The 17762-nt window shown below is 47.6% G+C and overlaps 1 long non-coding RNA gene across 1 annotated transcript in view; it reads left to right on the top strand.

Annotated features, from left to right (window-relative positions):
* The first annotated feature begins 3882 nt into the window (after positions 1 to 3882).
* Positions 3883 to 17762, top strand: part of LOC134935467 (uncharacterized) — a 207795-nt gene continuing 193915 nt past the window's right edge. Inside the window, exon 1 of the long non-coding RNA XR_010180159.1 lies at positions 3883 to 4056. This is a non-coding gene — a long non-coding RNA (uncharacterized LOC134935467). The remainder of the gene's footprint in view (positions 4057 to 17762) is intronic.

Below are 17762 nucleotides of genomic sequence, written 5' to 3'. Positions count from 1 at the left end.
AAGCAGCCTATTATAATGTGCAAATTGTGCGAATATAGATAAACACAGGATATTACTGCAGCAATACCTTATGTTCAGTATCGGACTGGGTCATGAAGATCCCACTGGGGGGATTGCAGTGGCTGGGCCCATGTTTAGGGCCGTGCCCAGCCACCACAAAGGCTTGGCTAACCATTACAGAGTGCATGGTCTGGGCCTAGGGTTGCCACCTCATCCCTTTAATCCTGGAGACGTATGAATAATACAGGTTTTGGGCCTGATTAAATTCAAGCCTGCATTCCACATGGTTTTAATCAGCCACAAAACCTGTGTAAATCACAGGTCTCCAGGATTAAAGGGATGATCTGTCAACCCTTTCTGGGCCCCTTGACAAATATATATAGACAGTAAATACTGCTAGTGCATCATGATAATGTACCAGATTAATAATAGCAATGCACTATACACTATAGTCCTGTGCAGTATAAGGCATACCTACCAACTGTCCTGATTTTAGCGGGATAGTCCCCTTTTTTATGGGTGTGTCCCGGAGTCCCTCCTGCGGGCTGCAGTGCCATGCTGTGGCAGGAGGGGGCAGTTGGGAGGCTCCTTATCACTCGCTGCTCTGCTCAGGTCAAAGCAGAGCAGCGGTGAATAGACGTTGTGTGCATGCGCCCCTTTTCAGTAGGCAACGTCCCCTTTATCGGCAACGTGCGGCTTTGCTGCAACCAGGAGTCCCAGTTTCAAAGACCTAAATGTTGGGAGGTATGATAAGGTAACATATGTATAATGTGTAATTCAAGAGCACAGTCTGGAACATGATCCCTAGAGGAGGTAGAGGAGGAGGAGGAGGAGGAGGGGGAAGAGGTGGACCCCCCCCCCCCATGGGCAAGTCCAACACTGCTTATGTTTGTACATGATCATTATACAATTCAGCCGTATTCTAAAATAAAGACGGCACATAAATTAAGGATAGGTGCATATGTTGTGAACTGTATCCCATATACCGGACAAGGGGTAACTGCACCAGTTTGTTATCAAATCCATTTATTGTTTTGTACAATTATTTCTATTTTGTGTATTTTGTGAACTATCTGAAGATTTAAGCTAAAGGGCTCATACTCCCAGGAATGGAACTTGTTCTATTTTATTGTTTGCCTCATGTAAAATACACCAGGAAGCTAAGGGGGAGATATACTAAGCTTTGGAGAGAGATAAAGTGGACAGAGGTAAAGTACCAGCCAATCAGCTCCTAACTGCCATGTTACAGGCTGCATTTGAAAAATGTCAGGAGCTGGTTGGCTGGTACTTTATCTCTGTCCACTTTATCTTTCGCCAAGGCTTAGTATATAAACCTCCTAAACCACTAAATTGATAGAAATAAAGCATATCAAATGTTTTTTTGCTAGCATTAAATATGTAAGTGAAACACCAACTGGTATAAGGACTTACAGATATTTAATCCACTGGAATGCTTTTGAACTCAAGTGGTTAAGGCCCACATCCACTACTCAGACTTGTCTGAACTGCAGATCACATCACATTTCTCTTAAACTCTCCCGAGAGCTTCCCGGGAATCGTATCGGACCCTGCCTTTATTTATCACTATGTGAGAGGTGCGGGCCTGCGGTGCGTGTGGTGGTGCCTGCTGCCGTGCAGGTGTAGACTCAGTACTCACCAGGCGCCGCTCTCTCTCACCTTCAGGTACCGGAACCTTCAACGGACCTGGAAATCTTCAGTCGGATCCGGACACGGCGATTCCCTCTCGGAGCTGACCGACGACCTAGCTGAGGAGAGAAGGGTTTACATCAAAGGGGGTATCGACCCTGCTTCCGGTGGAACAGGGGATACCCCAGGGGTGGCCGCGACCTTCACCGGTTGGGCGAATGGTCATCACCGGCACAAAGCCTCAGCCACCCAGATTTCACACACTCGCGCTTTCGCACGTAGTGTGATGAAAAGGGATTCTCACGTCCGTGAGCAATCCTAACTCCGGCGCTCGGGGACAAACAAGGGACAGACGTACACGGATGCTACTCACCGTCACGAGTCTTGCACTCCGATCTTCTCCACTTACAGGTCCCTGTAAGGAGGCAAAGAGAAACAGCCGTGCAGGGCCTAACTCTGACCTAGTGTCACACCCTATACTAACTACAACAACAGAGCCCTCAAACTAGCTCTGTGGGTGTGGTGCAACATAACTAGCACAAACCTCATAACAGCAATTTGCCCTGCACGGTAACAACATATATCACACTATCGGAGTTACAACATAAAACGGTGCTGTCCCTTTGTCTACCCGACTCAGAACACCCAGTAGTGGGGACCGCACAGCTCACCCACCTACCGTACTCTCAGGGTGGCCTGAGCCTAACGCCCAGTGCCACCTTTACTCACCTCGGGGAAAACACTGCTTCGATGGGCCTAGCGCCCCCTAACTGCACACAGGCCGGAGGCCTGACTTCGCCCACGGACCTAGCGCCCGCCTACTTGCCGCCCGTTGGGTGACCTGGGCCTTGTGCCCAGGGTCACCTTATCGTACCCCGGATTTGGCCACAAATACCCTAGGGCCTAACGCCCTCTATTACCCACAGGCCTAGTGCCTAGATTGTCCCCCGGGCCTAGTGCCCGCCTAACTGGTGCCGCATGGGTGGGGTGGCTTGGGCCTAATGCCCAAACCACCTCATCAAATATTGGGGGCCCAAACTCCTAACTGCGCCCAGGCCTAGCGCCTGAATTGTGTCCTCGGGCCTAATGCCCGTCCCTGGTGGTCGAGGGAGGAAAAGGGGAGGGGGAGGATAGCCTCACTGAGGCCTTACCTAACCTGGGGGCCTCCGCCGTCTTCTGCCGCTGACCCGTCCTGGCCGGCGGCGCCTCCGTCTCTTCCCTGCGTCCAGCCGCCGCTGGACATCTTCTTTCTGGAGCCCGACCGCTGACCTCTTCTTCCTCCGCCAGTCTGGTCTTCTCCTTGCGCCGCTGGGATCTTCTGCGCTCCGGCGCGCCGACCTCCGTCCCCGCTGCTCCCGGCCGTGTCTTCCCTTCAGCCACGCGATCCTCTTCTTACCGCTCCTGCGCGCGGGCTCCTCCTCTTCGCCGCTCTTCGGCGCGGCCTCCTTTACGAACGGCTCCCGCCCGGCGTCTGACGTCAGACGCCGGGGGCGGGGCCTATGACGCGGCGAGCGCTGATTGGCTCGCCGCGTCTCTTCCTGATTGGCCGCCGCTCCGGGAGCCGCGATTGGCTCCCGGAGGGCGCCAACATTCAAACCCTCCAGCCTGGGGTCCGGTGCAGGGAAAAGGGTAATCCCTGCACCGGACACCCGCCGCCGCCGCCACGCACCCAGCGCTGGGGACAGACAAGCTGCCCCAGCGCTGTCCCCAACTAGGGACAACACAGATGTGCCCACAGGGCACATCCTTACAACTACATTCACTTCAGATATATCTGATGCAATCTATCATGTGCCAGATCACATCAGATATATCTGATGCACACATGCTACATGCGATTGATCTGATGATGATGATGATGATGATGATGATGCTGCTGCCACCACGTCCTGTGGTGGATGGGAGTGGCCAGGGAGCAGGCTTGCCTACCCTCCCGCATTCAGCGGGAGGCTCCCGATTTTTACATGAGCCTCCCGCTGCCCCGCAAACCTTGCCAGCCCTCCCGGATTATAGTGTTCCCTCCATAAAGATCTGGGCTGAGCATGCAGGAGAAGCGTCATAGCCAGGGATGCGGGTTTGTGGTGGGTAGCGGTGGCAGACTGTGTCTTGCTGTGCACACTGTGTAGGAGGCAGTGGGAGCGGAGGCTTGCTCTACAGTGTCAGGGCATAATCAGCGGAGCAGCTGTGCAGAGTATAGTTAGTGAAGCAAATGAGCCAGCTCGGCAGCCAGAGCTTTGCTTCACTGTGGCTGGCCCCGCCCACAATACTCTGAGTAGTCTGCGTGTATCAGGCCAGTTTCCTCTTCCTGCTCCTCTTACTGGTCCTGATTGTCCTGCCCTGGGCTGCCTCCTCCCACCTCACTGTCCCAGGGTCGGCTCCTGCTCTTCAGGAAGGAGCAATGAAGCAACAGTAAGTGAGTGGTATACTGGGGTGATGTGATATGCGGGAGTGGGGGCTCTCCACATAGTGTAATATGTGCTGTGTTTGCTGGGGTGATATAGGGGAGTGGGTGCTCTCTATATAGTGTAATATGTGCTGGGGTGATATGGGGGAGTGGGGGCTCTCTATATAGTGTAATATGTGCTGCGGTGATATGGGGTAGTGGGGGCTCTATATAGTGTAATATGTGCTGGGGTGATATAGGGGAGTGGGGGCTCTCTATATAGTGTAATATGTGCTGTGTTTGCTGGGGGATATAGGGGAGTGGGGGCTCTCTATATAGTGTAATATGTGCTGGGGTGATATGGGGGAGTGGGGGCTCTCTATATAGTGTAATATGTGCTGGGGTGATATGGGGAGTGGGGGCTCTCTATATAGTGTAATATGTGCTGGGGTGATAAGGGGAGTGGGAGCTCTCTATATAGTGTAATATGTGCTGGGGTGATATGGGGGAGTGGGGGTTCTCTATATAGTGTAATATGTGCTGGGGTGATATGGGGGAATGGGGGCTCTCTATATAGTGTAATATGTGCTGGGGTGATGTGGGGGCTCTCTATATAGTGTAATATGTGCTGGGGTGATATGGGGAGTGGGGGCTCTCTATATAGTGTAATATGTGCTGGGGTGATATGGGGGAGTGGGAGCTCTCTATATAGTGTAATATGTGCTGGGGTGATATGGGGAGTGGAGGCTCTCTATATAGTGTAATATGTGCTGGGGGGATATAGGGGAGTGGGGGCTCTCTATATAGTGTAATATGTGCTGGGGTGATATGGGGGAGTGGGGGCTCTCTATATAGTGTAATATGTGCTGGGGTGATATGGGGGAGTGGGGGCTCTCTATATAGTGTAATATGTGCTGGGGTGATATGGGGGAGTGGGGGCTCTCTATATAGTGTAATATGTGCTGGGGTGATATGGGGGAGTGGGGGTTCTCTATATAGTGTAATATGTGCTGGGGTGATATGGGGGAGTGGGGGTTCTCTATATAGTGTAATATGTGCTGGGGTGATATGGGGAGTGGGGGCTCTCTATATAGTGTAATATGTGCTGGGGTGATATGGGGAGTGGGGGCTCTCTATATAGTGTAATATGTGCTGGGGTGATATGGGGAGTGGGGGCTCTCTATATAGTGTAATATGTGCTGGGGTGATATAGGGGAGTGGGAGCTCTCTATATAGTGTAATATGTGCTGGGGTGATATGGGGAGTGGGGGCTCTCTATATAGTGTAATATGTGCTGGGGTGATATGGGGGAGTGGGAGCTCTCTATATAGTGTAATATGTGCTGGGGTGATATGGGGAGTGGGGGCTCTCTATATAGTGTAATATGTGCTGGGGTGATATAGGGGAGTGGGAGCTCTCTATATAGTGTAATATGTGCTGGGGTGATATAGGGGAGTGGGGGTTCTCTTTATAGTGTAATATGTGCTGGGGTGATATGGGGGAGTGGGGGCTCTCTATATAGTGTAATATGTGCTGGGGTGATATGGGGGAGTGGGGGCTCTCTATATAGTGTGATATGTGCTGGGGTGATATGGGGGAGTGGGGGCTCTATATAGTGTAATATGTGCTGGGGTGATATGGGGGAGTGGGGGTTCTCTATATAGTGTAATATGTGCTGGGGTGATATGGGGGAGTGGCGGTTCTCTGTATAGTGTAATATGTGCTGGGTTGATATGGGGGAGTGGGGGCTCAATATAGTGTAATATGTGCTGGGGTGAAATGGGGGCTATATATAGTGTAATATGTGCTGTGGGGGCTCTCTATATAGTGTAATATGTGCTGGGATGATATGGGGTAGTGGGGGCTCTCTATATAGTGTAATATGTGCTGTGTGTGTGCTGGGGTGATATGGGGGAGTGGGGGCTCTCTATATAGTGTAATATGTTCTGTGTGTGTGCTGGGGTGATATGGGGGAGTGGGGGCTCTCTATATAGTGTAATATGTGCTGTGTGTAATATGAGGGGGGGTTGTGTATAACACAATATAACATGGTGCTGTGCAGCGCCGTAACTACGTGTGTGCCACGTGTGCCTGGCACACAGTTCAGCTGCCCTGGGGGCGCAACGGGCAGCGGCTTGTAATGAGTCAAATTGACTCATTACAAGCCGCCTCTGCTGTGTGCGCTGCGCTGAAGCCGGAGGCAGGGGAGGAGAGCAGCAGCACCGGAGGCAGGAGAGGAGGAGGAGGGAGGGGGACTGGAACCGCAGCAGTGCTATGTAATTGGTAGTGGCGCCGCTGCAGCAGTCCCCTCTCCTTCCGTATTGGCTGCCTGGTGCTGCTGTGAATGCTGGGATGCACTTCCCTCATCCCAGCGTTCCTAGCGGCAGTCAGCCAATGTGGAAGGAGAGGGGACTGCTGCAGTGGCGCCTCTACCAATTACATAGCGCTGCTGCGGCTCCAGTCCCCCTCCCTCCTCCTCCTACTCCCCTGCGGCTGCCCGGGATCTGCCAGCACCGAGGAGCCTGACTGCTAGTAGGGAGAGATGGTAAGTATCTCTCTCTCTCTCTCTCTCTCTCTCTCTAGTCTGTCTGCCGCTGTCTGCCATAATGTGTAAAAAGAGCGATGCTGTCTGCCGTAATGTGTAAAAAGGGGGCGCTGTCTGCCGTAATGTGTAAAAAGGAGGACGCTGTCTGCCGTAATGTGTAAAAAGGAGGACGCTGTCTGCCGTAATGTGTAAAAAAAGGGGATGTTGTCTGCCGTAATGTGTAAAAAGAGGGACTGGCTGCCGTAATGTGTAAAAGGGGTTTTACCTGGCGTAGTGACGCTACTGTGCGGCGTAATTTGAATAATGGAGACTACTGTGCACCGTAGTATGAATTGGTATTATTTTGTGGCCACGCCCCTTCCTCATGAAGCCACGCCCCTATATATTTTTTTGCGTGCCTACGGCGCGCACTACCCCTATCTTGCATAGGGGGGGTGTACGCCAATGCCATTTCTTGCACACAGCGCTAAAATACCTAGTTACGCCACTGGTGCTGTGTGTACTAGGTGTAATAAGGGTGAGTGGGTGCTGTTTATTATATAATGTATTATGGCGCTGTCTATATTGGTTGTACTTAGTGATGACTATACTATGTATATATATGTGTGTGTGTATAAATTTACATACACACAATCCCGCACTAGTGTCAGTGATCGCGATCTGCGAAAAAAATTGTGGGTCCCTGGGACCCCTCACTTTAAAAAACTGGGGTCCTGCTCCACTGTTTGTGGGTCCCATCATGTTTTATGCTTTTGAGTTTCCCATATAGCATCAGACGACCACCACACATGCCTTACCTATGCACTATCAGAAGTCACACTCATTCTCCAGTACAAATAATGCTTAGAATTACTTTGCCTTTATCTCACATAGCCAACACGTACAGACAGAGGGAAAGGTGGCGGGAGGCAGTGGGGAAAGTGCTGGGATCAGGTGGTAGTTTGGGCAGTGTTGCGTGCAGGTAACAGATGGTGGAAAGGGGGTTAAGGGCAGGCAGCAGTTGGTGTTGAGATGGTAGTTAAGGCAGGTAGCAGTTTGGGCAGGGAGGGGATAGAAGGGGAGGGGTAAGGGCAAGTGGCAGTTGGGGTAGGAAGGGGGGATAAGTTTAGATATCAGGTGGGGCAGTACTGAGGTAAGGAGGGGGTTAGGAGCAGTCAGTGCTGGTGGTAGGAAGGAAATAAGTATAGATAGAAGCTGGGAAAACAATGGGGGTGTGGGCAAGGGGAGGTTTAGGGGCTGGTAGTGCTGGTGGTAGGGACATATAGCAGTTGGGGCAGTTCTAGGGCAAGGTGGGGGTTTAGGTCAGGGAGGGGTTAAGGGTAGATAGCAGCTGGGGCAAGGAGTGCGTTAGGGGCAGGTAGGGGTGGATAGCTGACATACAAACATCCAGGAGGCAGTGAGTCTGTGTGGAGGTATAGGATAGTGTCCAGCAAGGTGCACACAGTTACTATAGGCGCTCTGTATGCGGTTGGGTATTGTGTTCTGCGCTCCCTACTGAAGTGTGGGATTGTGGAATGTAAAAAATCTGTACAACCTTGGGTCATTTGGAAAAATTTTAAGTACATAGAAAAGGGAATAAAAATCAGTCAAAATAAAATAACAGTAAAAACAGTTTTTGGTACCACAGTGTCAAAGAAATAATGTACAATGTAAAAGTACAGTATACAGGCAGCATAGGTAGTCAGTGCTGACTGATGGTCCTGCTCCTAATATGTTAATTATGCAGAGTAATATTAATACGGGCACTTACATCTCCCCGGTGGGGGTTAGCAGCGCAAATTCATAATGCAATAGTTCAGTGGATCCTTTTATCTCTATCCATCTGTGTGGATTTGGTTTAAGTGGCATCTCTTTCCAGAGGCAATGATGTTGTTACACAGGTGCCTGTGTGCCGCGACTCCTGCAGTGTAGCGATAGCGTCTTGCAGGGATCAGAGTATCTGGGTTTGAAACACGCTGCTGCTAACCCCCCTCCGGGGAGATGTAAGTGCCCGTATAAGTATTACTCTCAGCATTAACATCTTAGGAGCAGAACCATCAGTCACCACTCACCGCTAACTACCTATGCTGCCCTCTCCATTTCAAAACTAATCTTTATGGACTGCAAGGGTCTGTAATAATGTGACCGGCGGTCGGGATCCCGATGGTCACTATACTGACACTGGAATCCCTATCTCTATCCTGACCGACAGTCGGCATGCCAACTAACAGGGACTGTTCTCACTCGTGGGTGTCCCATAGAGTGGGAATAGGACCTGTGGCGAACGCAGCAAACCACTGAGCCCACAAGGGGCTTCGTTGCGCTCTCAGCTCCCCCCACCCCACCAGGATCCCAGGGTCGGTATGATGACCTCCAGGATCCCAAACACCGGTCTCCCAATACTGACCCGACTGCAAAACTGCCTGTATACTGTACTTTTACATTGTACATTGGCCCTCATTCCGAGTTGATCGCTCGCAAGGCGAATTTAGCAGAGTTGCTCACGCTAAGCCTACGCCTACTGGGAGTGTATCTTAGCTTCTTAAAATTGCGACCGATGTATTCGCAATATTGCGATTTCAAACTACTTAGCAGTTTCAGAGTAGCTTCAGACTTACTCGGCATCTGCGATCAGTTCAGTGCTTGTCGTTCCTGGTTTGACGTCATAAACACACCCAGCGTTCGCCCAGACACTCCCCCGTTTCTCCGGCCACTCCTGCTTTTTTTCCGGAAACGGTAGCGTTTTTATCCACACGCCCCTAAAACGCCGTGTTTCCGCCCAGTAACACCCATTTCCTGTCAATCACACTACGTTCGCCGGAGCGAAGAAAAAGCCGTGAGTAAAAATACTATCTTCATTGTAAAATTACTTGGCGCAGTCGCAGTGCGAATATTGCGCATGCGTACTAAGCGGAATTTCACTGCGATGCGATGAAAATTACCGAGCGAACGACTCGGAATGAGGGCCATTATTTCTTTGACACTGTGGTACCAAAAATATTTTTTACATTTTATTTTTACTTTGATTTTTATTTCCTTTTCTATGTACTTACAGTACATGTTACACTTTTATATGTACTATTTCTATGCCACATCTGTTACCTGTACTAACACACACTTCGTTTAAACTATAAATATTAAACAATTACCCTTATTTAAATCTTGCTGCACTCCAGATTATTTGTTTACCTTTACCCTCGTAAAAGGCACTCACCCGGCAAAGAGATTCTGTAGGTCCTTCTACAGGTTGGGGGTAGGGGGCTGACTTCTGTGGGGGAGCAGCGGTTCTCAAAGCTAGAAAGTTAGCCAGAAGCACAAGGGGTCGCTGCAAACTGCAGGACGATGGCAGGAACACCAGCGTTGTTGGAATGGCAGCCTCAGAGGCAAGTGGGTCACAGGCAGTACACCTCCGACCCATACGCGGGAAGCAGCCAACTGCAGCATGAAGAGTAACAGCGGGGGTGGCGGCAGTGTGGAGGAGTCACAGCAGGGACCGGCGCATCAGCGATCCCGGCAGCAACAGGGAGCCGGCACTCATCACGTCACGGGTAAGCGGCTGCAGGGATCTTGAGACGCGCGGAGCGGAGGCTACGGGTGCCGTTTTGCGCAACGGTGATTGGCTGGCTGGGGTGACAGTACAGGGAGCATGATGATTGGTTGGGGAAACATAACAGACAGCATGGAGGTGGTGATTGGCTGCGGCACGGGAGCAGGCAGGACACACACAGCCAGATTAGAGCGCGTCCTGTGGGACCCACTGATTTCTTAAACATGAGTCCTAGGGAGTTACTTTCGGGTAAAATACGCGCTATAGCGCGTTTTTGCGATCACTGAGTGTACAGTGTATACATTTTCTATTTGTCCTTCTCGCCACAAATGTACACGGTACATTAATATAAAGTGCACCTACAGTATATAATTACTCTTTATTTTATTTTACTTTTTTCTGCTTTTAGTACTGTAGTTTTAACCTGCCATTGCAGGACACACCCCTGAGTGGCAATAAATACGCCCATAGGTGGAGCTAGACACACCCTTTGGGCGGACCATGGCACAACCTCAACGGCGCACCGCGGAGACATTCTGGTACCACCTGAAATCTCCCTGAAACTAGTTTTCAAAAGTAGGCAAGTATGCCAGGGAGATCCCAGTCAAGTGACGCTTCAGATAAATCTGATCAGATACATCTGAAGTTAAAAAAAACACTCCGATGTGCACCTGATTTCTTCAGATTCAGATAAATAGTTGGGGCAGCCTCAGAGATCTGTAGTTCAGACATACAGTATCTGACACGGGAGTGTGCATCGGATCGGATGAGCCATCCGATGTGACACTTTTCTTCAGATTTGACGGTCAGATGCGTCGAAATCTGAAGAAAACTGCCCAAATTGGACTAGTGGATGGGGGCCTTTATTTTCTATAACTTGGAAAAGCATTAGGAGAGATGATGACAACAAGCTGAAAGCTTCTGTAGAAAATAGCATGATACCAAATACGTAGGCCCCGGATTTTTAGGATCTAAAAAACTAAAATAAGTTTATTTTTCAATCCATGTTTTAGGATTTTATAGGTTTTAAAAATGTCAGTTAAGGAATGTATATATTGTAGGAAAATAAATCAAAACCAAGCAACTTACTATATATTTATGTTTGAAACACTCTGCCCTTATGGCAGATGTGTCCTGCTATTTCCTTACAGCGTTTGCTCTCGCGATGTGCTATGCCACAGGAGGCTGCGATCCATTCACAGAGAAGCAGGTACTTATCAGTCATGCAGTACCATCAGAGAGGTGACTGACTGGCTCCAAATTTATTATGTAGCAGTACAACGATCACAAATATACAGCAATGTCATTAAGAACTATCTTCAGCGTAGAGAACAAGGAATCCTGGAAGTGAATATATGGCCCCCACAGAACCCTGATCTCAACATAGAATCTGTCTATCTGTCTGTGATTACATGAAGAGACAGAAGGATTTGAGCAAGCCTACATCCACTGAAGATCAGTGGTTAGTTCTCCAAGATGTTTGGAACAACCTCCCTGCCGAGTTCCTTTAAAAACTGTGTGCAAGTGTACCTAGAAAAAATTATGCTGTTTTGAAGGCAAAGAGTGGTCACACCAAATATTGATTTGATTCAGATTCCTCTTCTGCTCATTCACTTTGCATTTTGTTAATTGATAAAAATAAACTAATAACACTAATATTTTTAAAAGCATTCCTGCTTTGCAGCACTTTTTCCACAGCTGCCTAAAACTTTTGCACAGTAGTGTGTGTGTGTGTGTATATGTATATATATATATATATATATATATATATATATATATATACACACACACTGCTCAAAAAAATAACACATCCTAAATCTGAATGAATTAAATATTCTTATTAAATACTTTGTTCTCTACATGGTTGAATGTGCTGACAACAAAATCACACAAAAATTATCAATGGAAATCAAATTTATTAACCCATGGAGGTCTGGATTTGGAGTCACCCTCAAAATTAAAGTGGAAAAACACGCTACAGGCTGATCCAACTTTGATGTAATGTCCTTAAAACAAGTCAAAATGAGGCTCAGTAGTGTGTGTGGCCTCCACGTGCTTTTATGACCTCCCTACAATGCCTGGACATGCTCCTGATGAGGTGGGGGACTGTCTCTTGAGGGATCTCCTCCCAGACCTGGACTAAAGCATCCGCCAACTCCTGGACAGTCTGTGGTGCAACGTGGCATTGGTGGATGAAGCGAGACATGATGTCCCAGATGTGCTCAATTGGATTCAGGTCTGGGGAACGGGCGGGCCAGTCCATAGCATCAATGTCTTCATCTTGCAGGAACTGCTGACACACTCCAGCCACATGAGGTCTAGCATTGTCTTGCATTAGGAGGAACCCAGGGCCAACCGCACCAGCATATGGTCTCACAAGGGGTCTGAGGATCTCATCTCGGTTCCTAATGGCAGTCAGTCTACCTCTGGCGAGCACATGGAGGGCTGTGTGGCCCCCCAAATAAATGCCACCCCACACCATTACTGACCCACCTCTAAACCGGTCATGCTGGCGGATGTTGCAGGCAGCAGAACGTTCTCCTTTGCGTCTCCAGACTCTGTCACGTCTGTCACATGTGCTCAGTGAGAACCTGCTTTCATCTGTGAAGAGCACAGGGCACCAGTGGCGAATTTGCCAATCTTGATGTTCTCTGGCAAATGCCAAACGTCCTGCACGGTGTTGGGCTGTAAGCACAACCCCCACCTGTGGGCGTCGGCCCCTCATGCCACCCTCATGGAGTCTGTTTCTGATCGTTTGAGTAGACACATGCACATTTGTGGCTTGCTGGGAGTCATTTTGCAGGGCTCTGGCAGTGCTCCTCCTGTTCCTCCTTGCACAAAGGCGGAGGTAGCGGTCCTGCTGCTGGGTTGTTGCCCTCCTACGGTCTCCTCCACGTCTCCTGATGTACTGGCCTGTCTCCTGGTAGCGCCTCCATGCTCTGGACACTACGCTGACAGACACAGCAAACCTTCTTGCCACAGCTCGCATTGATGTGCCATCCTGGATGAGCTGCACTACCTGAACCACTTGTGTGGGTTGTAGGGAGGTCATACAGGCACGTGGAGACCACACACACTACTGAGCCTCATTTTGACTTGTTTTAAGGACATTACATCAAAGTTGGATCAGCCTGTAGTGTGTTTTTCCACTTTAATTTTGAAGGTGACTCCAAATCCAGACCTCCATGGGTTAATAAATATGATTTCCATTGATAATTTTTGTGTGATTTTGTTGTCAGCACATTCAACTATGTAAAGAACAAAGTATTTAATAAGAATATTTCATTCACTCAGATCTAGGATGTGTTATTTTAGTGTTCCCTTTATTTTTTTGAGCAGTGTATATATATATATATATATATATATATATATATATATATATATATATATATTTTGGGTATAGTGTTCTGCAAAATGCTTTGGAGCTCTATTTTGATTGTACTGTTCTACAAAATACTTTGGTGTTATACAAGTGTGTAATTCATGGCCCAGTGGTTTCAAAATCAAAGTCCTCAAGGCATCCTGACAGTTCAGATATTCATGTTTGAGCATAGGTGGCTTAATTAGTTAGGGTGTCCATAATATCCCTTTAATCTGGGACACATATGATTTACACAGGTTCTGTGGCTGGCTAAAACCAGGTGAAATTCAGGCAAGAGTTTATCCAGCCACAGAACCTGTGTAAATCATAGGTGTCCCAGATTAAAGGGATATTATGGACACCCTATACTAGTACCATAGTCAATTTGATTTGACCATCTTGATTTAACCATCTGATTTTGGGAAAAGATGACATAGACAACCCCAGGAAAAATTGAAGGTGCATCCTCTTCATACAACGGAGTCCTAATATGCTCATTCAATTACATCTGGTTAACGCTGCATTTATTTGCAGTTAGTTCACTTTAATTAAAGACTGCACCAGTTGGATACATGACTTTTCAGACTGCATGGGTTTTTCACCTTCATTACAACCGGCCTTGTTGTGGTGTTGAGCTAACTATGGGTAGGCTTACCATACTATTCCTTTAAACCGGTACACTCATGAATTACACAAGTTCTGTAGCTGACTTAATTCAAGCCTACATTTTGCCTGGTTTTAAGAAGCTAGAGAATCTGTGTAATTTCTGAGTGTCCTGGTTTAAAGAGATAGTTGTCACAACTGAGGGCCTGAGCTGACGGGAGGCAGCCTCAGTTGTAGGGGCTGAGATGTAACGGAACCTGGGAGGTTGTATCAGACCCCTAGACATGTAAGTAACATGTAGAATAACTGCCCGAAGGCGTGACCACGACAACCAGGATAAAAGTCAATGATGTTTATTATGACAAACTCCGTAACACAGCAGCAGTAAAGGAAACATAAAAGTCAACAGAGGATAAATACAATTCCTGGGTACTACAGGGTGGCAAGGGCCACAGGCACTGGTAGGGTGAGACAGTTCTTATAATCTTCTAGTTGGAAAGTCCTTACCAGACCTGACTGTAGCAATGGAGAGAACCCAGGATCGTACCAGCTGGTGTTCCAGGAAAGGCTGGGTTGCTGAAGATAAAACGGCTGCTGTGGATACTGGCTGGAACCAGACTGTTGTTGGTACGGAGTGGATACTGGCTGGAACCAGTTAAATAATAAACGAACTTGAGAGCGATGAAATAATAATGAAGTTTGGAGTTTGAGAGCGGTGAAATAATAATACCGGTGGAGAGTAGTAAACTGCAGAAAGGACACCGGCCCTTTAAGAGAAGCTGTACACTGCTGGAAGCTGGGCTGGAAGCAGGTGATTGATGAAGTTTGGAGTTTGAGAGCGGTGAAATAATAATACCGGTGGAGAGTGGTAAACTGCAGAAAGGACACCGGCCCTTTAAGAGAAGCTGTACACTGCTGGAAGCTGGGCTGGAAGCAGGTGATTGTTGTAACTGGAAACAGGTGAGTCCAGAATGGATCGGAGAGTCAGGCTACACCGCAGATGGAATGCTGGTGCGGGTCTCTATAGCAGAAGTCTGGAGACAGGAGCTGGAACCTGGAAGACAACCACAGGAGAGAGACAAACTGGAACTAGGTTAGACAACCAAAGCACTGACGCCTTCCTTGCTCAGGCACAGCTTACTTATACCTGCAGCAAGGAAGGGGTTGGCTAGGCAATTATGCAAATCAACAATACAGACAGCAGATTGGTGGAAATGCTCAGATGACAAAATCCAAGATGGCTGCGCCCATGCAGACACGTGGAGGGAAGTTTGGTTTGTAATCCATGTGAGAATTGAAACAGTAATGGCGACGCCGGCCACAGGAGACAGGAGACGCCAGACTGACAAGCGCACATTTAACCACGCGGGCACAGCGGAGGCCGCGGCTGATGAAATCACCACTCTGACATTCTGCATGTGGAAACTCAGGAACAGCGGGATCCGGTCCTGGAACGCTGAGCCAGCCTTAGGAGGCATCTGAAGGGTAAGTAATGGCGTCCAGATACCCGGATCGTGACAATAGTATGGTAAGCCTATATACCAGAGGTTCTCAAACACAGTCCTCAAGGCACCCCAACAGTCCAGGTTTTAAGTATATCCATGCTTAGCCACAGGTGACTTAATTAGTAGCTTAGTCAATTTTACTCAAATTAACCATCTGTTCTGAGCCATGGATATGCTTAAAACCTGGATCGTTGGGGGTGCCTTGATGTTTGAGAACCTCTGATAGATAGATATACATAATATGAGGCAAGTAGCACACACTGTGTAATCCAGCTTCAGGAGTTCAAGACTTCAGGAGTTCAAGAATCATGCAGAAAGGAAAGCCAACAACATCCATTGCAAAAAAATCATAATATTTGTTACTGCATATCACAGACAAAAAAAGTGCAGTGCATATCCAAAGATAAAGTGCATCAAAAACGGTGACTGGAGTTTATATGTCTCAACCAACAGTATGATAGGCAAAAGAGGAGTACTTATCCATTCGTGTCAGGGTGGTGATAGAGAGCCAGTCATCCTGTAGAAATGGTATATAGCTCGACAGATGTTTCGGTGTACCTGATACACCTTAGTCATGAGCATATAACACCAACGTAAAAGCACCCCTTATATACACAGTGCACAAACAAGTTACCCAAACTCACCTGTAAAAGATGTCAAACACCTGCAGCCACGGATCCGCATAACCGGAAATACGTGGCATAACCAGGGAAACTACCAGGAAGTTGCAGCTTGCTCCCATGACAACACTAGGGTACAGTGAGCGGGGCTCTACTAATGTGGAAGTTACCCAGCTATACAGAAAGTAGATGCTGCGTCTCCTAGGAGACCGCTCTGTAGTGCCAACCGGCGTCACCGGTTACCCTGGATACCTGCACCACTGCTACAGGACGGAGAAATTACCCGAACCCAAATAAAGCATATAATACATACCAAACAATATAAAAAATATATAGATGCAATGGTCGAGTAATTATAACGCCAAGGACACTACAACAAAGGTTGTATATAACGAATATACAGGGGTAGCAGGTCTGAGAGTATGTTTGTGCAAATGAAAATGTCTCGCCACTGGGCGAGTATTGGAATCCAACGTAAACATAGCTTTTTTGACCGATGAACAATGCATGGATATCCGTTCTTTAAGTAAACAAATGGTTTTTCCCATGTATACTTTTTTGCAGGGACATATGATCACATATACGACAAAACGACTGTCACAGTCTAGATGGTGTCATATATCATCAACAGTTCCTTATATGGGATCCACAAACTTATTCCCCAAGCACAAAAAATTACAATTCACACACCCATGACACTTATGTACTCCATCTTGGGTTGCTGCCAAGTAATATTATTGATAGGCCCAATGTCTGATTTGGCCAAGATGTCCTTGAGGTTCTGACTTCTCTTATAACAAATCAGCGGAATCTCTTGACAATATGATCCAGTAGTGTCATCAGACTGCACTATATGCCAGTGCTTCAAACTAGTATTCCGAATGTGCTTGGAGGAAATAGAATATGTGGTAGAACACATCATTCTTTCATTGCTAATGTCTCGTTACTACTCAAAAGAGTTTGTTCACGTGGCAAACTCAAGACAGTGGAAAATAGTATCTTGAATTTCTTACTCAGCATAACCCCTGTCTGTAAACATCTCTCCCATTTCTCATAAGGCATATGGGAGCTCATCAATATCAGAGGTAATTCTGAGTAATTGTGATAGTGGCAACCCATGTTTCAATGGTCCTGGATGGAAGTTGTCCGCCATGGGTAACGTGTTTTTATCTGTCTCCTTCTTAAAGATTTTGGTAAAAAGAGTTCCTGCTCTCAGGGAAAAACATACATCTAAGTAATTGATAATGGTTTGACTAAAGGAAAGTGTGAACATGATCGTGGTATGAAGCTAATTATATATATTAGATTAGATTATAGTTTCTACTCCAGTGGAATTTATAATCTAATTTACCTAACATACCATCATAGAAATGCACAGATCATGTTATTTCAGTCGGCAGCCATCTACATTATCCATATGTCTTTGGACTGTGGGAATTAACTGGTGCACCTGGAGGAAGCCCTCATAATAGCACCCTGATTGGAATCAAAGATCCCAGCATTGTGCTAATCTCCGGTCCACCATACGGTTTTCTTTACTATAGCAGCTTACACTTAGGTACAGTAATATCT

This window comes from Pseudophryne corroboree, chromosome 6 (genome assembly GCF_028390025.1).
Source record: "Pseudophryne corroboree isolate aPseCor3 chromosome 6, aPseCor3.hap2, whole genome shotgun sequence".
Taxonomy (NCBI): domain Eukaryota; kingdom Metazoa; phylum Chordata; class Amphibia; order Anura; family Myobatrachidae; genus Pseudophryne; species Pseudophryne corroboree.
Note: the sequence above shows the minus strand (reverse complement) of the source record. Positions and strands in the feature narration are given on the sequence as shown.